At 38.2% G+C, this 22,870-nt stretch overlaps 1 long non-coding RNA gene across 1 annotated transcript in view; it reads left to right on the forward strand.

Annotated features, from left to right (window-relative positions):
- The window catches only part of LOC122446164, a 171,957-nt gene extending 169,263 nt beyond the window's left edge, over positions 1-2,694 (forward strand). Inside the window, exon 4 of the long non-coding RNA XR_006270798.1 lies at positions 2,453-2,694. This is a non-coding gene — a long non-coding RNA (uncharacterized LOC122446164). The remainder of the gene's footprint in view (positions 1-2,452) is intronic.
- The last annotated feature ends 20,176 nt before the right edge of the window (positions 2,695-22,870 follow it).

Consider the following 22,870-nt stretch of genomic DNA (forward strand, 5'->3'; position numbering starts at 1 on the left):
AGATATATTATCTTACAATTCTGGAGCTCAGAGGTCCTAAAGTCAAAGAGTTAGAAAGGCTGCATCCTCTCTGGAGGCTATAGGGGTGAATGTTTCCTTGCCCATTTTTAGCTTCTAAAGGTTTCCCACATTCCTTGACTCAAAGACCGACATCTCTTTGAGGTATGCTCAGATCAACTCTTTGTCTCTGACTCTGATCCTCTTGCCTCCCTCTTATAAGAACTCTTGTGATTGTGCTTGCCCATCAGGGTGATGCTGGCCGTCTCTGCATCTCAAGATCTTTAACTTAATCACATTAGCAAAGTTCCTTGGACCATGTAACATAGTATATACTCCCTCTCTTTCTTTCTTTCTTTTATCTGTCTATCTATTTATCTATCTATCTATCATCTACCCATCATCTTTTGTTTATCTGTTTACCCCTTTCATTCCATTTTGGCACTCCATGAGAACTTTCCCTGGTGGCTCAGAAGGTAAAGAATCTGCCTGCAATGTGGGAGACCAAGGTTTGAATGAAGATCCCCTGGAGAAGGAAATGGCAATCCACTCCATTATTCTTGTTCTGGAGACTTCCATGGACAGAGGAACCTGGGGTCCATGGGGTCTCAAAGAGTCAGACATGACTGAGTGACTAACACACACACACACACCTTTCCACCTGTGACTTTCCTCAGCTTGAAAAAATAATCATCTTTTAAAAATTATTTCTCCTATCTTCACTTTCTAATGCCTATGACTTTTGATCTTCGTCAGGTAAATATTGGACCTCTGGAATAATTTTCCACATCTCTTAATTTTCTCCGTTATTTTTCTATTATTTCATCTGTTTCCCTTATCTTCTAAGAAATCAACTGCTTTTTACTTTCCAAATTAAAAATTTTATCTTCAACTATCACTCTAGATCTTTTACATTTTAAGGAGTTGAATTTCTAATTTCCAAGGTGCTATCTTGGTCTTTAATAGCTTAGTTTACATTTCAAAATAGTTTAATATTATGACCACAATGTATTTTTTTTAAATCTCTGATAAATAAAAGTTATTTTTTAAGTTATTTTTATTTGCTACATTATCTCTAGTTCTTCTGGTATCAGTTGTTAATTGATCAGAATCTTTCCCTTTTATATATTTTCTCCATTTCAGCTGTCTGATGAGTCTTCTCATCTCGACACCTGGTTAGTTAGAAAGGAACTGTGTATATTTCCTCAGTGTTTGAGTAAGTCCATTTTCCCAACAGTTTTCTCTCTCGGGAAAAGCAGAAAGTCTGGTTCCAGTCAAGGGAGAGCAAGCAGAAAACAGACCCAAGTTTTGGGCCTCTTCAATTTTCCACTTAAGAAAGATTCTGTCCTGTAATACAGAGAATTCTAGAGTATTTCTCTCTTGGATGGAGCTGCTATTCCTTTGTGTAACCCCTTCCTATTTGATAGAGATTGGGAACTACATCAAGCTCTTTTGTGTTTCTTTCTCGTCTCCTGATATTCATTGGGAAATTCCTCTCCAGGCATGAGGTTCACTTACTTTCTTGTAGAGTTCATACTGCTTGCTCAAGTATGGGGATTAGGGCCTGGATGAAAGCTGCTCCAGAAAGACAGCAACTTGTTCTTTGTTTGAAAATGTGTTTAATTAAATAACCAAGCTCCCACAGAAGTCTTTTCTGCTTTCTGTATTATTTACTCTTGAAGTTGTTCTGTGTCCTTTACAGGGCCTTGTTAATATCTGGTATCCTCATTTAATCATTTCAGCAGCCAAACAATATGTGTAGGGCAAGAATAATCATTCCCATCTTGCCAATACAAAGTGAAATTCAGAGAGTTACATAATTTACTCAAAACTGGAAAGAACCAGGTTTCTAACTACTCAACCAGGACTTTTCTTTTTTTCCTACCAAAGCTAGAGAATGCAGAAAAAATAATGTCTTATCTAAAATGCAATGTAAAATGAACAGTTCATACACTCTGAATTAACAAAAAAGGAAAAAACTGAATATGAATGATCCCCTTGCAACTTTTCTTTAGAAGATAGAGCCTGGTTTGGAACAAAGTTGGAAGACTAAAGAGGATGAAAGAAAGAAAAATGAGCTTCTGAACTGAAATCCCTCAGATTTCCAGAAATATGCATGATGACAATTTGCAAAGAACATAAAATTGCAAGTAGTGCGTAGAGTTGCAATTTTAACTTCCAAGCATTTGTCAATTTTAAAACAGAAATCTCAGTTCAAAGGACTGTCAGTGTTCATGCACAAATTGATAAGCAGTTTTGATCTGGCTAAAGGTTTTCAGGATGATACAGATGTTTCCATTATATAGTTGGGTGAATTAGAGGAACTATTGTATGTTTCTGGTCTATGAACCAGATGAACCACTGAGGAAAACAGATCAAAGTAATTCAAATCATATTCCAGTAGCAGTTGATGAGGATGACTCATGAATGTGTCTTTGGTTTCTTCCTGTTGTAGATTCAGGCATCCCTGTGATGTTCACAGACTTCCTCCAGGGCTCCTGAGTAAGGAGACCTGGGACCACTGTGACAGTTTGAAAAACACGGAGACCTTTGAAAGCCCTGGTGAAGGGGACCAAGTGCATTGCTGGTAGCAGAGCCAAGCCAGTAAAATCAAGGTGAGAAGATGGCTGTATTATAGGATAACCCATCTCAGCCCCCATAAAGGGACCTGCTCATCGTATAAAGAGGTAGCTGTAATTTGACCTCTGAAATATGCCCATCTTTCCTACTCACAGTCTATATTTCATCTTATTTTCATCTTCCTCTCTTTTTAAAATTTTGGACCTTCACTCTCAATTCTTCTTTTGTAAACTTCTGGTTTTGAATGTCTACATTGCATTTATTACCCTGGTCCCACCTTGCTACGGCTTCCCAGGTGGCTCGGTGGTAAAGAATTCGCCTGCAATGCAGGATACATAGGAGACACATGTTAGATCCCAGGGTGAATCCCCTGGAGAAGAAAATGGTTGCCCACTCCAGCATTCTTGCCTGGGAAATCCCATGAACAGAGAAGCCTGGCAGTCTACAGTCCATGGGGTCTCAAAGAATCGGACGTGACTTAGTGACTAAACATCAGCAACCCACCTTGCTCTCCCCTTCCTACCATGGGGCATGAAGCTGGTCTTCCAAGTTCATATGCATTGACACTCATGTTGACAGGCATTCCAGTACTTTCTGCCATCTACCCCAACCAAGAACAGACAAGCCAATCCCACCGTCTCTGCAGACAGCAATCAGTTCAGTCACTCAGTCATGTCCGACTCTTTGTGATCCCATGAACTGCAGCACGCCAGTCCTCCCTGTCCATCACAAACTCCTGGAGCTTGCTCAAACTCATGTCCATCGAGTCAGTGATGCCATCCAACCATCTCATCCTCTGTCACCCCCTTCTCCCCCTGCCTTCAATCTTTCCCAGCATCAGGATCTTTTCCAGTTAGTCAGTTCTTCGTATCAGGTGGCCAAAGTATTCGAGCTTAAGCTTCAGCATCAGTCCTTCCAATGAATATTCAGGCCTGATTTCCTTTAAGGATTGACAGTTTTGATCTCCTTGCTGTCCAAGGGACTCTCAAGAGTCTTCTCCAACACCACAGTTAAAAAGCATCAGTTCTTCGGTGCTCAGCCTTCTTTATGGTCCAACTCTCACATCCATACATGACTACTGGAAAACCCATAAATTTGACTAGATGGACCTTTGTCAGCAAAGTAATGTCTCTGCTTTTTAATATGCTGTCTAGGTTAGTCAGAAATTTTCTTCCAGGGAGCAAGTGTCTTTTAATTTCATGGCCACAGTCACTGTCTGCAGTGATTTTGGAGCCCCAAAAAATAAAGTCTGTCTCACTGTTTCCATTGTTTCCCCATCTATTTGTCATGAAGTGACAAGACCGGATACCATGATCTTTGTTTTTTGAATGCTGAGTTTTAAGCCACCTTTTTCACTCTCCTCTTTCACTTTCACCAAGAGGCTCTTGAGTTCCTTTTCACTTTCTACTGGTAACAACATCCCATGGACTGAGTGACTTAAAAAACAGACATCTATCTCTCACAGTTCTGGAGGTAGCAGAATCCATGATCAAAGTGCTGGTTGATTCAGTTCCTGGTGAGGTCCCTCTTCCTGCTTGTAGATGCCATCTTCTCACTATGTTCTTACATAGTAAAGAGAGAAAGCAAGCTATGGTCTCCCTTCCTTTTCTTATAAGGACCCTAATGCCATCCTGGAGGAGCCCACATTCAAGATTTCTTCTAAACCTAATTACCTCCCAAAGTCTCCACTTCCAGAGACCATCACATTGGTGATTAGAGCTTCAACATAAGTATACTGGGGAACACATTCAGTCCATAACATATGCTGAGCATCCTAAGTCTTGATATAATCTCCCAGAAATGTCTCATACCCTGTAATAGCCAGGTATAAAACCTAAGTTATGAAGTGGCCTAATACAATACAAGTCATGCAATTTCAAAAGTCCTTACAATACTAGAGACCAGAATGACCTTTTCTGGCCTAGTTCTAGCCCTTAGTGGAGAGGGGTTATTGGCACCACTTACATTGTTCCATCTTTTTTTATCAAGTGATACCAGAATAAAGCTGAAATAGGAATCAAGAGCACAGTTAAAAACTGATGTGAGGGAGATGCTTAGTTTTTGAAAAGACCAGTTACCATATTTTCCCCTTTGCTTAGGACCTTCCTATAGAAATTCATTGGCCTTCTCCCTGGTGGCTCAGATGGTAAAGAATCTGCCTGTAATGCTGGAGACCCAGGTTTGATCCCTGGCTTGGGAAAGATCCCCTGGAAAAGGCAGTGGCAACCCACTCCAGTGTTCTTACCTGGAGAATTCCATGGACAGAGGAGCCCAGAGGGCTACAGTCCATGGGGTCTCAAAGAGTTGGACACAGCTGAGCGACTAACACTTTTCACTTTTTCAGGAAACAAGAGACTGGCCAGCTATGTTACCCCTAACTATTTATACTGCCAGACACTCCATTGTGCTGGGAATATGCCTATATATCTGTCTCTCACCTTTGACTCTGTGCTCCTTAGGGATAAAAGCTAACAAATCAGCATCTTGTAGCCCTAACACCGAGAACACAACAATAAATTTTGTTTGAATGAATGGCTAGATTAAGGACGAAAATGAACTGAAATGCACTTCTCTGGATTTCATTTTGCTTCCTTCTTTTCTTTCATTTCATTTATTTAAGTTTACATTTGTCAAGTGCGACATGTCAGGCCTTGTGATAGCACCTGGAAATATATGTGTTAATTTTTGTTCTGGAGGATCTAAACTTTTCAAAAACAGTGTTGGAGTGGTTTAAAAAATAATGTCTAAATTTATCCCAGTCTAAAATTCTAAGATCCACACGAAATTCTGGCCCTCTTTGGAAACTTTTCTGGACAGACTGTACAGGTAAAACAACAACAAAAGCCTTAAAAAACTAAAGCTGGAATTAGTATCAGGAAGCTGAAGCAGAAAAGTCGAGGGACAATTAGGAGTTAAGATAAAGATAATTGGAACATTTCATTTTATTGTGGTAAAACACATATACTGTAAAATTTGTCATTTTAACCATTTTTCAGTGTACAATTTAGTGATTCTAATTACACTCACAATGCCACACACAATCATCACTACTTGCTTATTTTTTTTAATTTTTTCATTACCTTAAATAGAAAGTTAGAAAGTAATAACTCTCATTTTCCATTCCCCTCACCCCCATTAACCACTAATCTGCTTTTTCTCTGTGAATTTGCCTATTTTAGATACCTCACTGAAATGGAATCTTGCAATATTTGTCCTTTATGTGTCTGGCTGATTTCACTTAGCATATAATATTTTCATGGTTTATTCATATTGCAAGATGTGTCAGAACTTTATTTTTATGGCTAAGTAGTATTTTGTTGTATGCATATTCTGTGTTTGGTTCATCCATTTATCTGTTGATTGGCACGTCGGTCGCTTCCGACTTGTTTTGTTGCTTCCGGTTGTTTTGTCTCTTGTGATAATGCTGCAGTAAATATTTGTAAGAATCTGTTTTGAGTTCCTGATTTCAGTGCTTTTGGCTATATACCTAGGTGTAGAATTGTTTGGCTATATGGGCTTCCACAGTGGTTCAGACAGTAAAGAATCTGCCTGCAATGAGGTCAATCCCCGTGTTGGGAAGATTCCCCTGGAGAAGAGAATGGCAACCCACTCCAGTATTCTTGTCTGGAGAAATCCATGGACAGATGAGCTTGGTGGGCTTCAGTCCATGGGACTGCAAAGAGTGGGCCTGAGCAACCAACGCTTTCATTTTTATGGTAATTCATTGTTGAGCCTTTTTAAGATCTGTCGAACTGTCTTCCACAGAGGCTGCACCATTTACCTTGCCACAAGGCTCCAGTTCTTCCACATCACCAATACATGTAATTTTCTGTTTCTGAGATTTATAACGATCCTAGTGTGAAGTGGTATCTCATTGTGGTTTTGATTTGCATTTCCCTGGTGGCCTGTGTCAGGCCAGAGGAATGTGAAAAGGGTCTTTGCATTGCTTTTGAGAGTTTCTCCCTGGATCACCTCTGACCTGTCCTCATGTCAAGAACCTCTTGTGTGTGAATTGCAAAGAGCAGCAATTAAAAAGTAACGTAGATAAATTGCTTAAAATTTTTTTAAAAATTTAATTATAGTTGATTTACAATATTGTGTTAGTTTCGGGTATACAGCAAAGTCATTTACTCATACATATACATTCTTTTTCAGTTCTTTTCCCTTAGAAGTTATTGCAAAATACTGAAAATAGTTCCTTCTGCTATACAGTAGGTCCTTGTTGGTTGTCTATTTTATATGTAGTAGTGTGTACATGTTAATCTCCAACTCCTCATTTATCCTCCTTCCTTTCCCTTTCGGTAACCCTAAGGTTGTTTTCTGTATCTGAGGGTTTATTTCTGTTTTGTAAGTAAGTTCATTCTATCCTTTTTAATATTTCACATAAAAGCGATATCATATGATTTTTGTTATTTTTATAAAGCAGTGTAATTATTAAGAGCACTGCTTTGGAAGTTAACAAACCTAGGTTTGAATGCTAGCTTTGCCATTCATTAGCTTTATAACCTTGAACAAATTATATAATATCCCTGAGCCTCAGATTGTTTTCATGGTTAAAATGGGGATTACAATAGCTATTTAGTAGGAGTGTTGTCAGAAATAACTTAATTGTGTATATAAAATTGCACAATTCTATTTCCTTCTCAGGACAATCCTACAAAATCCTGAATATCTATATAATGCATACATCAATGCCTGATGCAGTACATAACACACAGCCACTTGGTGATTGCTAACACTGTTGTGGTTTTTGTGGTGGTTGTTGCTTGCACTCAGAAAGGAGAATTTGCTAACCAAGCACATTTCATAAACTTTATAACCTACAGATTTTTGGTAACAATTTTCTGACAATATTAGCATAGTTGACACGGGAAAAATGAGTAGAACAGCATTTCCAATGATGAGCTCTTAAATGTTGTCCTAATAAGAAAAGACCTACACACTAAGATATAATTTATGTTAAAATCCTAGCATCTTAAACTTAGTGTCAGGAAGTCCTTTCAATTATGTAAAACTTTTAATTTCTCTTTTTAATTTGAAAGGTAGTTGTCATAGCAACTGCCACACACGGCTGCAAATGGTACTAGAGGGAAATGCAAACATTTTTGAAGAATTTTCAATATGTTGCAAAAACATTATACAATATTTAGCAGAAATGCTGCAAGTCATAGTGGCGGGGAGTCCTTCATGGAGAACTAAAACTGCTTAACCAGGAGTTTTAAATGGGACGGATTTCACTATTAATATTTTCTTAAGGGGTGGGGGTGGAGAAGGCATTATTAATAAGTCCTTCTGGAAAAAAAAATGAATGAATTGCTGGAATCAGCAATCATCAACTCAACATCAACAGTTAGGAGGAAAAAGATGAAATGTGAATGGACAGAGTGAGACTAGGACCAACTTCTTTTGTGGTGTCAGATTAGAACTTGCTCAGCTTTTACCATCTGGTGATTATAACCCTGAGTTCTTGTTATTTTCTAATAAAACATTTGCTCAGGGAAAAGGTTGAACCTTTAGGGCCTGGGAATTGAGGCAAGGTGAAATAGGCTGAAAGTCATTGTTCGTAAGTGACGTTTGGGCTGCCGTGAGGTATAAGCCAGGATTTCAGCACTTTGTTGATCATAGTAACTCATGATTTCCCAAAGTCTACTGTGGGATGTTTAACCTGTTGAAGCCATTAACATATTAGAAATCCTAGCATTTCTCAGATTTCTGGAACCTATAGTATACTGTGTTCATTATTGTGACCCTCCAGGAATAAAAGAAGGTATTGGTGTTTTCCAGACTCAGAGAGCACAGTGACCACATTTCTTGGAGACTGACTGGTGCTCCTTGGGTACATTTTGAGATTCAAGGCTATAGTCAGATGAACAGAACCTAAAGTCTGTCTTCAAAAACTGCTTTATACTTTTCCCCTCTGCCACCTCACACTGCAAAACACATCAAATATTCTTTAGAGATGGATTATATATAAACTTCCTATGTACATTTACCAAATGATTTCTATGAAGTGGAAGAAAATATTTTTCTAAAATGCTGCTATTACGCCTTTTAATGATATATTTGTCATCTACTGCCATATAACAAAGTACCTCAAAATTAGTAGCTTAAAAGAATAAGTATTAATTATTTCACAGTTTCTCTGGGTCAGAAATCTGAGCACAGCTTCACTGGACGTTTCAGGGTCTCTCATGAGGTACACCAGAGATGCAGTTTCATCTGAATGCTCACCTGTGGAGTGGTTGTTTCTGAGATCACTCCCATGGTTGTTGGCAGGCCTTAGTCACTCACCACACAAACAATTTCACAGGACTGCCTAAAACATGCAAACTGCCATCCCTTAGGGCATATGACCCATGAGTAGATGAGAGGGACTACATTCAAGATGAAAGGCAGTCATTTTATAACCTAAACTCAAAAGTGTCATTTCATCACTTATGACATATTCCCTCGAGTCCAACTACACTCAAGGAGAAAGGATTACCCAAGGTCATGAACCCCCAAAAATGAGGACCACTGGGGCCCATCCAAGGCTGTCTAATGCATGTGTCCCAGGGCTTTTGCATAAATGCTTCCTTTTCGTCAGCAGCTAATATATGCCAAGTTCTTACATTATATACATGATCTCTAATCCTCACAATGACCTTATATAGCACAATTATCACCTCTAATTTGTAGAAAAGTAAAATGAGGATCTGAGAGCTTAAGTAATTGTCCAATGTTCACATAGTTTATAAATAACAGGGACAAAATTTATAATAACATCTTCTAATACCTAGTCCAATGGCCCTTTCAACCATGTTTCCACTAGTTTAGGGACCTATGTCACTGAATGCATCATCTAAAGATATATTAGAATGTTTCACTTGCCAGGCACTAAAACGTAAATGAAATCATTAAGCTAAAAGAAACATAAAATGTCAGAAAATAAAAATACTTTTACTATTCTGTTTGCCGAAAATCTTGCTTTGAGATGAAAATTTATTGTTGGTGATCCTTTAATGAAAAGATGCTAACCCTGATTCCTGAATAACATAAAGTAAGTAAGAAGTGATAATCCTCAGAATGGAGAAAATGTTAATTATCAGAACATGACATAATAATTAGAGGAAAATGGTTGAAGATTCTTTTACTCTGAAGAGTACAAACGCATACAGCTCAGTTTAAGAAGCATGTATCCCATAGGATTCATGGTCACATTTCTATCAAATGTTCTTTGTCAGAGAACCAGTAGTTCAATTTTCATCGAAATCCGTGTAGAGCAAGAAAGGAGTGTTGTGTTTATCTATGAGCTTTTTTCTGTACTTTGTCAGATTGAAGAGAACAGAAACAAATAAATACTGCCCAGGAACAGAGTGAGTTGAAAGCATCAGAGAAATGTACTTTACTATCATCACAATTGGATTTCACCAGGGCTGAAATCACATTCCAGAATGATGGTATCAGTGATGGCAGAGACATAGTATGTCTCTGGGCTTTCTAGATCCCAGGTATGCACTATAAATCTGTGTTAAGTGAAATTATCAGGAGTTGGAACAAGTGTGAATATTATTCAGCCTAATTTCATTTAAAAAATCTAAACCTAATGTAAGTAACTTTCTTATCTTAAATTAGTTCATTTTTTTAAAGATACTAAATATCATCATAGACAAACTGAAAGTTTGGGGAGAAACCAAAGCTAAATTAAGATATGAGTTAAATTTTGACTTCTTTACCCTTTTATCTATATCCTCATAACTCTCATATTCTGCCCTCTACCTTGACCACCCTTATGAGCTGATGCTCTAGAGGATTACATTATGTCTGCAATTTTTTTTGCCTTCCAGCAAAAATTGACCTAGCCTGAGTCTCATCCTCAAATCTTCTCTCTGTTATGATAGTAAAAAACACTTTTAAGCAACAAATATCTTAGTTGATAGTGGTCTTCCTATTACAGTACCAGCACAACTCCATATAGAATGAAAAAAAAAAAAAAAAGGAGGCAGGCAGAGTCAGAGTCCTGAAAGGAATTTAGAATGAGCATTAATATTGCCTGTTCTGCTACAACAGTTACAGATAGATATCATCTAGATAGTATCAGAGTTTTAAAGTTATACAAATAATTGTCTCATTGGGGGAAAAGCTAAGAGTTGAGGAAATTTTAACTTTCATTGATAATCTGATCTTTCTTAGAGGGATTTACAAAGTGTTTTTAAGAATATCAGGATATGTTCTTACTTCAAGCTAAATACAGTAATGTGTTGATGAAATTTGACTAGAGCAAAGGTACTTTACATTTAAAAGTCTGGGATAAGATATAGGATAGGTAAAATGTATTCATATCCTAAATTATCAAAACTACAACAGATACAGCTTCCCTGGAGGCTCACACATAAAGTATCTGCCTACAATGCAGGAGACCCAGGTTTGACCCCTGGGTCAGAAAGATCCCCTGGCAAAGAACCCAATGTCCAATGTAAATTAAAGAAAGCAATTCCAAGTGAGAAGACACTCAAGAGCAAAGCAGTTCTATGTTATTATGTCACTGAATGGGCAGTATGGCCCCACCAAGCATTTAACTTGTGTCTTAAAAATATTTTCTTTCTTCTCTGCTCTTTTGAGAGAGGGCTTAAACAGCCCCCATGTCACCCTTGAAAGTTCTTCTCATTGAGACATGGCGGCTCCTTCCCTTCCAGGTAGAAGTAGGAATTTCAGAACTCTCTTGAGGTAAAAAGTCCTCCTATTGTAGAGGCAATGTAAGTAAGGAAACCTGTGTCCGAGGGTCTGAATAAGATGAACTGCCCATCCTGGAGGCAATTCTCCAACAGAGAAAAGAGTGATGTCAGTTCTCAAATTGCAGGCTCTTGTCCTACTTCAAACAGCACTCCTGGAGCAATTGGCACCTTGGTAGAATGACTATTGGTGGGAATGAGTGAGTCAAGAGCTAACAGCTGTGACCTGGAGAGCCAAAGTCAGGAATGTTCTGGTTGGCACCAGGCACTGAGCGATTTTTTTTTTTTTTTTTGGCATACCATGAGGCATGCAGGATCTTAGTTCTCTACCCAGGGATGGAACCCATGACCTCTGCAGTGGAAGCACAGAGTCTTAATCACTGGACAACCAGAGAAATCCCCACTGAGGGATTTGAGTCATCAAAGATGACCGACTGCCTGACCTTGCAGGGTAGGATGAATTTCCAACTGTGACTCCATGCGACAGCCAGAAATAATGGCAGGGGCCAACTGATATGATCTCAGACCTTCTCTCTCACATCCCACTAACTGGGTATGGAAGTTGATAAGTTTTCTAGGTTTTTTTCTTAACCATTCAATGGAAGAAGACACTTTAAAAAAAAAAGACACTAGCCTTGATGCCAAACTGATGTAACAAAGTTTGAGTCTGATTTATAAAATAAGACATATGACTGCATTCACACACCAGATTTGGATAGCAAATAATACTTTAGTAAGTACAACCATATTTTACACCAGCATTTTCTCTCTGGAGTGCAATATACTCATCCCCATGGTAATCAGTGAATAGATTGATACATTTCACATGCAAAGTATTTTTCTAATTCAATTATCACATTTTAGCTAATATGCATTATTAAAATTCCTGCCAATGCCCTCCAAGCAAATTCCATCAGGAACAAATTCATAGTTTGACAAGTCAAGTTTATTGCTTATTGCAGTGAGAGGGAATATACATCATTAAGCCAGACAGAGACTCAGGCAGAAGGTATTAGAAAGAATTTACTATAAGATTTGGGATTATGTTATGTGATTTGGGAAAGATTTAAGGAAGGGGAGCTTTGTTCTGGATTAGATGCTCTCAGGAAGTGGGAGCAAGTTTAACGATTTATTTAAATTTATCTAGAAGGGGAGAGGACTAGACCAAGGCAAAGTTGTGAGTGGTAAAGAAGCAGCAGTCACTCATATTACTCAAGATGAAAAAGAGATTTGGTCTTTTGTGTGGTTTGGACAATGTTGATATTTTTCTCTGTGTTCAGACATGATTATAGAGTGGTCTTGTTTTTGTCTTGATTCATCATGTTCACAGGGAATACCAAGGCTTAGCAGTAGGCGCCAGGCAGCTCATGGCAACATCAAGGTCTGGATGATCCAGCCAGCTTCTACTTTCCAGGGGCTGTTTTTCTCTTTTGTTTGTATCAACAGTCTGTGAACCCTTAACCCCAAGTATAAGAGCTGGGTCATAAATAGCAGAGAAATCAGGAGTCAGGAACCAACAAGCAAACAGATGTAGAATCTGAACGAGAGTTGGTCAAAAATAAGAGGATGATATTATGGGTTGAATTATTGGGTTGGCCATAAAGGATCTGCCTACAATGTAGGAGACCTGGGTTCAATCCCTGGGTTGGGAAGATCCCCTGGAGGAGGGCATGGCAACCCACTCCAATATTCTTGCCTGGAGAATCCCCATGGACAGAGGAGCCTAGCAGGCTATACAGTGCATGGGGTCACAAAGAGTCAGACATGACTGAGCAACTAATCATGTGTGTGTATGTGTTAGTCACTCAGTTGTGTCCGACTCTTTGAGACCCCATGGACTATAGCCTGCCGGGCTTCTCTGTCCATGAAATTCTCCAGGCAAGAACACTGGAGTGGGTTGCCATATTCTTCTCCAAAGTGACTAAACATAGCACAAAGATATGTTGAAGTCTTAATCTCCAGATTCTCAGACGAGGGCCTTATTTGGAAATAAGGTCATTGCAGATATAATTAGCTAAGTTAAAGTGAGGTCATACCAGAGTAAGATGGGCCCCTAATCCAGTATGACTAATGGCCTTATATGAATATAGCCATGCAAAGACAGAGACACACAGGGAGACTGTGAAACAATACATTTCTATAGTTTTAAGCCACCCAGCTTGTCGTGCTTTGTAATAGCAGCCCAAGGAGATGAATATGGATGGGCTAGAGTAACTCCTAACAGTAATATGGTACTTTGTTAGATGGGACACTCTGCTAAGTGAGCATGGGTCTAGCTGGCCTACAGGGTCAGAATCAGCAATGTTCTAAGATTTGGGAAACAGCTGCCATTTGTGGCTGTTATAAAGACTGTCTTGATTGAAGGTTCCTTTCCTCAGTTCATTGGAATCATTTTCATTAAGGAATTGCCAAACGAATGCTGGCTTCAAGAGTGGTTTTCATACTTGGAAAATGTGGGGTAGGAAAAGCAGAGGCAGAAAGGGAAGTGGAATGACTTTCGTGCCTCCATACTCAGTCTCTGTCTAACTGTTTCTGTCTCTTTCTCTGTATCCCCCCACGATTGACCTCCTTCACCTGCAGACTGTGTAACCCTGCTTCCAGCTCACTTAGACTCAGCAAGCCATCATATCTGCAACAAGAACCTTACTTTAAAGGCCTCTGCATCCAGTTAACTTCATTGCGAGTTCAGCTTTGATTTTATGTCTATAGCACTTCATCAGGGCTCTGCCCTCTTTCCTTAGTTTACAGATTTACTTTGTTTCAAGGCCAGTGACTTCTCCTTCATGACTGAAGTTTCCTGGAACCCTCGTAAAGTGTCTGATACATATAAGCTCTCAATAAATGACAGCTTTTACAGGGAGCAGATTTTATGATCAATATATAGATCGCAGGTAATGAAAATGAGATTTACAGTGCTGAGAGAACCAGCCCAAGGTCATAAAATTAAGAAAGAGTGTAGCTTAGGCTTATATCCAGATCTTGAAACCAAAATCCAAGGCACTTTCCAAAAGGCTGAAGATTCATGACTGGATCTTTGGTTGCCTAGAGGTGACCCAAGAAATAGCACTTCTTAGTAGGAATCTACTTTCCTGACCTCAGTCTCCTCACAGCTGACCAAGTTCCTAAATTTCCTATACTGAAAACAATATGGTGAACCAGTGTAAATTGAACTTATCTATCATGACCTCCCTGATTAAAAGGAAGCTCATAAACATGCATTTGGGAAAGCTAGAGTTCTGGGAATCAAGTCTGCAGAGTTAGAGCTAATTTAAATGATCTAGGCTTCCCTGGTGGCTCAGATGGTAAAGAATCTGCCTGCAGTACAGGAGACCCAGTTCGATTCCTGAGTTGGGAAGATCCTCTGGAGAAGGGAACAGCAACCCACTCCAGTATTCTTGCCTGGAGAATTCGGTGGACAGAGGAGCCTGGCTGGTTACAGTCCATGGGATCACAAAGAGTCAGATACAACTGAGTGACTAATTGTATGATCTAACTATTCATACGGAGAAGGCAATGGCACCCCACTCCAGTACTCTCGCCTGGAAAATCCCATGGACGGAGGAGCCTGGTAGGCTGCAGTCCATGGGGTCGCTTAGAGTTGGACACGACTGAGTGACTTCACTTTCACTTTTCACTTTTATGCATTGGAGATGGAAATGGCAACCCACTCCAGTGTTCTTGCCTGGAGAATCCCAGGGATGGGGTCGCACAGAGTCGGACACGACTGAAGTGACTTAGCAGCAGCAGCAGCAGCAGCAACTATTCATAGGAATTTAGGTTGAATTCTTGCTATAGTAAACCACTTGTAGTTCACTCAACACGTTGTAGTAGACAGCTACTATTCCAGTTTTCCCTACATTCTTGTCCCCATTGTTTTGGCAGCAAATCTCTCTTTTTTGCCAAATTAATGTGCATGGGGTCCCAGCTGGGCTAATTAATATCATTCACCCCAAGAGTTTAGTCCAGTGGTCTAACATTTGACTTACAATAGGCCCATTAGAATATTTCCATGGCATTTTTTTCCAAACTGAAACCAAGATGGAAAAATAGTTTTCTCTGAAATTCCAGGATGTATGAGCCCAGGGCAGCTAGTGACCAGATCCCCTATCCCATGGGGAAAGCTGCTCTCAGAGAAGGAAACCAATAGATTGAGAGAGAAAGAGTAGAGAGATGTAGATTATTGATAATCTGGTTCCAATTATCCCTACCCTTCTTAAGGATTGATTTCCCAGCTTTCCCTTCATTTATATTTCAAGTAAACTAAATTTCAAGTAAGTTTATGCATTAGTTTCCTATTACTCCCGTTACAAATTACCACAAAGTCAGTAGCTTAAAAATCTTATTATCTTCCATTTCTATAAGTCTGAAATCCAAAATAAGTGTTACTGGGCTAAAAATCAAGGTGTCAGCAGGGTTATATTTCCTTATAGAGGCACTAAGGGAGAATTTGTTTTCTTGTCTTTTCCAGCTTCTGCAGACTGCTCGTGTTCTTGTCTTGTGGTTCCCTTCCATCTTCACAGTTAGAAATGCTGGTTAAGTCTTTTCCATTGTGGTTCTTGTGTTTCCACTTTCTTCTTCTCTGTGTAAAGACCCTTGTAATTCTTGATACAATGGGCCTACTTGGATGATCCAGGGCAATCTCCTTATCTTAATTAAATTTAGTTTATTACCAACCTTATTCCATCTGCAACTTTACTTTTTCTTTGCTATGTAACACAACATACTAACAGGTTTCAGATGTTAGGACGTAGATATTGTGGGGTAAGAGTCATTATTCTGCCCTCCTACTGCTATTTCTAATAAAAATCCACATTTCTTCTCAAATTAGTTTTTCTGATTTTGTCACTTTCAACCAAGAGACATGGGAAAACACAGACATTATGCTATTTTGTGCTTTCCTAGGTCTCCTGTGACTATAATGCTCTTATTTGTTTACCTTGAACTGACTATCAATCTCTCAAGAACCTATTTAAGCCTCATCTCCTCTATGTGCATATTACCTAACTTTTCAAGTAGAAAAAAGTAACTCTTTCTCCCCCACCCCATTTATCATACCTTGTTTTACTTACCATGCTCTATTGAAATTATTTCCTCCAGTATATCTCTGTTATGAGCCTATGATTTACTTGCAGGCAGGAACTATGAATTATTTATCACTATATCCACAACATCCAGCTCATAAAATCTTACTTTGTCCTTATTAGCATTTGTTAAATGAATAAATTATCTATGGTTTTGTACCATAGACTTTAAGGCTGGCATTTTTCTCACTTTATAGAAAAATAAAATAGCTGCAATGTTAGATAGCATATCTGCAAATACTTTGTTTTGCCCAGGGAAATATATTTGTATGTTAATTAAACAACTATATTCCTCCTAAGACTTTGCCTAAGTGCACAATAAGATTAGTCAGTCTTATGCAGGTCACTGTGCTATTGATCAAATGGCAAATGGCTAATCTGATCTAGGCATTTAAATGATTTAAATAACTAGACTGGGCACAGGGTTGCTAAGGAAGCAGCATCAGGCCACTTGGTGATCAATTCTTATTTAGTAATTGACCATTATGGCAGCTGATGAAACTAAACTGACAAACATAGAAACCAATTGATTATGTTGAGAAACAAAATGAAGTTATGCACAGAGATAAAGGTCATCTCTTTTCTATGACTGTCTCCATTCCAGGGGGAACAAAATGTTCCATAATGAAACAATATAAACACCTTTACATACAAATATGATGGACAAGTGTTCTCTGGACCTGTGTGGCTAAAACAAAATGAATCATTTCTTAAAGAATAGAGATAAAAACTCCTAGACACATAGCAGAGAAATGTAGTTGTGGACACTTGTGTAGTAAGTTCAAATTAGTTTAATGCAATCCATCAAAATAAATGAAATAAAATTCAAGTATACTTTTATATAAAGTCTTTTATGGTGGACATGCTGCTTAGTGTCAATTTCAATAATTTAGAATATTAGCTGTGGGGCTATAAAACTTGGATCTGTTGTGACAGTGTGAGTGATGGTTTAAAGGCAACTTCTGAAAAATAGCATCTCTTCAAGGATCTATTGCCCAGTGATCTATCATGCCATCAAAGAATAAGTTTCAGCCATCTGAATGATTTATATTCTAGGAGTATGCTGGGTGAAAATGTATCTATTTTGGTTGGTAAGCAAAGCCATAGCATTCTGCAGAATACTGCCCAGGGATCCAGATATCATTGGCAGCAGATCATCACATTAGCAGTGCTTGTTCATATTGACCTAATTTTAATTGACCTAATTTCATATTGACCTGACTTTAAATAGAATATCTTTTGATAAGTTAGCATTTCCATTGGGTTATTTGTAATAAGGGCTTCCCATGTGGCTCAGCTGGTAAAGAATCGACCTGCAATGTGGGAGACCTGGGTTCGATCCCTGGTTTGGGAAGATCCTATGGAGAAGGGAAAGGCTACGCCCTCCAGTATTCTGGCCTAATTCTGGCCTAAGAGAATTCCCTGGACTATACAGTCCATGGGGTCGCAAAGAGTCAGACACAACTGAGCGACTTTCACTTCACTTCATTTGTAATATAGAAAATGAGGTGTCCTATACATAACAGACCTGTTTCTTAAAAATCACGTTGTCCAGCCTAACATATATTTTTATTTGTCAATCGTATCTCACTAAAGCTAGAAAAAGTAGGAAGAAAGAAATTTCTTCTTTAAAAATTAATGACTACTCATGTTTTTTAATTCAAACTGAGAAATAAATTATCTGGAAATTTTTAAAATATTGATGCCAGGATCACACTTCAGATCATTAAAGTCATAATCTCTGGTAGAAATACTGAATTAGTTGAATTGCTCATGTGTTTATGCTGCCCATAGTAGAAGCAGTGAACTGTCCATCAAAATTCATGTTCATTTTTCATGCAAAGCAACTGCCCAGCCAGGAACTCCATTGCTCAGACCCTGTTGTATCTAGTTGGACCATATGACTAACTGTCATCAAGGAAATGGAAGCAGAAGTGATGTGTATCACTTCTGGGCAAAGGTGGTTAAGTTATCAAGGTGACTTCATTCTTTCTTGGAGCTGAATAGATGAAGAAGGATCTGAGCCCCTAGAGGATGAAAAAGGAATAATATGAGAAGAATATCAATTCCCAAAAATTCTACATAAAGGAAAGTCACCTGCTACCCCAATACCCTCATTTGACAGACATATGAGGGAGAAATAAATTCTATTTTGTTAAGCATCTTTACTTCTGGGAATTATGTGATGTAGTAGAGAACAGTACCCTAATATATGAAGCACCGAGTTTTGTGGGGTTTTTTTGTTTGTTTGTTTTTTGTTTTTTTAGCACCGAGTTTTAATCTCAGAATTAAGTTGCCTCTTGGCACCTAAGCAACTATAGATATGTATTGTATGGAATCTCAAGTATGTTCCATGCAATGCTATTTCTGCAAACACTCTGGAAAAAAAAAAGAGGATTATATAGACAAATAAATTTGAGAATGCTAAAATTCCATACATCAAGATGTGTGTGTGTGTGTAGGCATGTGTGCTCAATTGTGTCTGACTCTTTGCGACCCTGTGGACTGTAGCCCACCAGGCTCCTCTGTCCATGCGATTCTCCAGGCAAGAATACTGGAGTGGGTTGCCATTTTCTCCTCCAGGGTATCTTCCCAACCCAGGGATCAAACCCACATATCCTACAATTCCTGTATTGGCAGACAGATTCTTTACCACTGGGCTACCTGGGAAGCCCACATCAAGATATAAAGCACTTTAAGAAAAATACAATTTAATTTGTTTAATATGGGACTCCTATGGAGCATACCTACTTCATAAAATTCCAAATTAGTATTTCAAGTTCAAGACTTCCAACAAGTCTTTTTCAGTGATAACAACATAACAGCTTACTGCAAAATATACCAAGATTTGTATCTTGATCTTAAGAATATGTGAAATTGACTTTTTCTTCTGTGTTGACTAATTTCTAATTCCAAATAACTTATTACATTTAAAATATTGTTTATGGTGAGAAATGTCAAATATACAGAATAGCAAGGTGGATAGAGTAATGGGCCTAAGTCACTTCACTCATGTCCGACTCTATGCGACCCTATAGACTGTAGACCACCAGGCTGCTCAGTCCATGATATTCTCCAGGGCAAGAATACTGGAGTGGGTTTCCATCCCTTCCTCCAGGGGATCTTTCTGACCCAGGGGGAATCAAGTCCACTCTAACTTCAACCAAGTGCAACCCTTGGGCAATCTGATTTTATGTATACTTCCAACTACTCTCCAAACCATCAGATTATCTTGAATAAAATATTAGATTTCATTTTATCTGTAAACCTTTTAGCAAGACTCTCTAGAACTTAAATCTCTGAGATGCTGTCAGATTTATTGAGGTATAATTCGCATACAGGAAAATTTACCATTTCAAATGTACAGTTCCATGTTTTAAGCTATGTTTATAGTCATGTAAACACAGTTAAAATTAAGACATGGAACACTTCCTTCAAATTTCCATTATGCCTCTTTATAATTAATCCTCCTACCAACCCCACTGATTGGCTTTTTGTTTTATAATTTTGTCTTTTCCAGAATTTCATGTAAGTGGAGTCTAGCTTCTTTGACACAATTGATATTCATCCATATTGTTTTACTCATTAATAGTTTGTTCCTTTTATTTTTGAGGAGCATTCTGTGTTATGGATGTATCACAGTTTGTTTATCTGCACACCAGTTGAAGGACTGGGATGTTTCCAGTTTTGGGTGATTATTAAGTTACTATAAACATTTGTATTCAGACTTTTGAGTGAACATAGTTTTCATGAGACTTGGGTAAATGCCAAAGAACAGGATTAATAGATCCTATGATAAGTGCATGTTTAACTTTCTAAGAAAAATCCCTCTTTTCCAGAGTGACTGGATCATTTTTTGCCTTCTATCAGTAATGTAAGAAGACTTCAGGAGACTTTTTAAACAGAGGATCATCATTATCACATGTGAAAATAATTGAGAATAATTGTTAGCCCTCATGTTTTTGTTTTATAAATTGTTACTTTTGTAGTCTTTGACATTTCTTTCCTTCTGCTTTCTTTCTGTCTAAAAATTTTTAAATATTTGAGCTGGATGTTTAATTTACCAGCATTTTAAAGAAATCTTTATTAACATAATAAGTATTTAAGGCTATGTATTTTCCTTGAACCACTGCTTTTATTATGTGTAACAACTCAGTAGGGGTGTTGGGACTCTTCGTTATTGGCATCCAATAACTGCATTTGGGTTGGGTTTTCCTAGAGAAGCAGTATTATAGGAGTTTGAGTGGCTTACTTGATTTCTTGGTTTAGGAAAGTCTCCTTCTATTGCTACAGTGAGGTGCAATTTCTTTAATAAGCGACTTTTTGGGTCCATTGTCTTCTGAATCTTTGATTTTATCATGTTAAGTTGTGGCATTTACCTTCAAATGCCTCCTTCTTCCCCTTTTTCTCTGAGCTCCCAAGAGACAGATTCCATGGTGGTGGTACCTGCCTGTGACGCTCTCTTTCTAATCCTCCATTAGACTTCTTGGTAGCCAGAGCTCCTATTCATTTCTGAACACACACTTTATATTATTTCTTCATTCAGAATGAAGACCCAGTCCTTCTGGGGATAAACTTCAGTTGATATTATCTGTGTCATAGTGACACGCTGATGCCACTGCCCTCTCTCTCATTCTACAGAATTTCCATCTGATTCTCAACTCTTTTGGACTCCTGAGCAGACTCCACTATTTTTAGACATGTTCTTTCACCTATGTGTCAATTGAGATTTTTTACATTCTTCTGCCTACTAAAGTTGTAACTGTGCACTATGGAAGATTTAAGTTCCTCTCCTTGTTATCCTTTGTGCATTATATGAAGCTAGGTAGAGAGGTTCAAATTTAGGCATCCTCTATTATCTTCTCCAAAACCCAGAAACCTCTCCTGACTGAGTTTACACTCCATGAAAGTGTAAACCATGCTTGTTTTAATCACTGAAGTGTTCATCACATCTAGCACAGTGCCTGGATTATAGTCATCATAGTTGAAATAATGCAATTCAGATGAGAAAAACTGAGAAGATTAATTAGACTTACCTAAATTTACAGAGCTGCTAAATTAATGAATTGAAATTCAAATGCAGGCAGACTAGCTCCTCTAGGCAGTCAATATTTGTCAAATGAATGAAAGGATGGATGATGCCTTTTAATGCTAGAAGACACTGGTTGTGGTATTTACAATAGCAGTTTTATGCAGGGTATTATACTGGTGCATTTGAAATCCCTTAAGTCAAAATCTTTGAGATTTGCTGCTTAAAACATGAGAATAGGTGAGAACTGAGGGAAACAATGGTCCAAATAGAATCCACTATATAAAAAAGTCACATGTAACCTTGAGGGTTTCTGCTTAGCACTGTGCACTTGGAAACTTAGCTACATTAATGGCAGGCATGAACGTAGGCTCAGCAGAAGCCACACATAAAAGCTCAACTGACAGCTTGTATCACAGAGTCTGCCTGTCCTGGTACAAAGCAGTAGAAAAGTTGGCAATCATGGAAAACGGCACCTCCATGGGGGAAATTCTGAGAAAACACTCCCAGTGCTTAGAACTGTAATCTGTGAAGAGATAATCTAAAATGTCTGAAGTTCAAACAGCAACGTGAGTTATAGCCAGAAATGGAAATTTCTATGAAGACTCCAATTATTTCTCAAATTTCAATTAACACAGAAACTCAGCCATAGTTCAGTACCTCTCTGACAGTTCCGAGTTGTGTTAGAAGAAACATTTTGCCTAAAGACAGGGACTTAAATAAAATTCTGTAACTACGCTATTTTTAAAAAAGAAAGAAACAGATACCAAATCTATCTAATAAAAGTTGAAAAGTCTGCATGAGGTCTATCTTCAGGGAGAGTTGCTTCTGTTAAGCTTGCAAGTTCACCCACTGATTTTAACTACAGTCATTGGGAAATCCAGTTATGAGAGTATATGTTTTTATTGTTTAGTCGCTAAGTTGTGTCTGACTCTTGCAATGCCATGGACTATAGTCTGCCAAGCTCCTCTGTCTGTGGGATTTTTCAGGCAAGAATACTGGAGTGGGTTGCCATTTCCTTCTCCAGGGGATTTCCCAACTAGGGATGAAACTCACGTCTCCTGTATTGGCAGGTGGATTCTTTACCACTGAGTTACCTGGGAAGCCTGTGAGAGTATATGAGAGATAGTAAAAAAAAAATAGCCACCTAATTAGTTAAAAGTGAGCTAAGAAGAACAGAGGCAGCTTCTAGTTCTCCTGATATAAAGGATGATATAAATTTAGAAGACAGTATGTCTAATAACTTTAATTTTAGAAACAGTCATGCAAATCAGTAATGAAAATATTTGATATTGGCAACTGACATAAAGAGATGATTCAAAAACCATGCACTAATAATAAACTTGGAAGATTTTTCAAACCCCTGTATCATTAAGAAAATAATTATATATTTAAATTTATAAATACATTAGTAAATATTTGCAAACAATTAGCAAATATTTCTTTAAAAATTAAAACCATGATGGGCCACA

This window comes from Cervus canadensis, chromosome 8 (assembly GCF_019320065.1).
Source record: "Cervus canadensis isolate Bull #8, Minnesota chromosome 8, ASM1932006v1, whole genome shotgun sequence".
Lineage (NCBI taxonomy): Eukaryota > Metazoa > Chordata > Mammalia > Artiodactyla > Cervidae > Cervus > Cervus canadensis.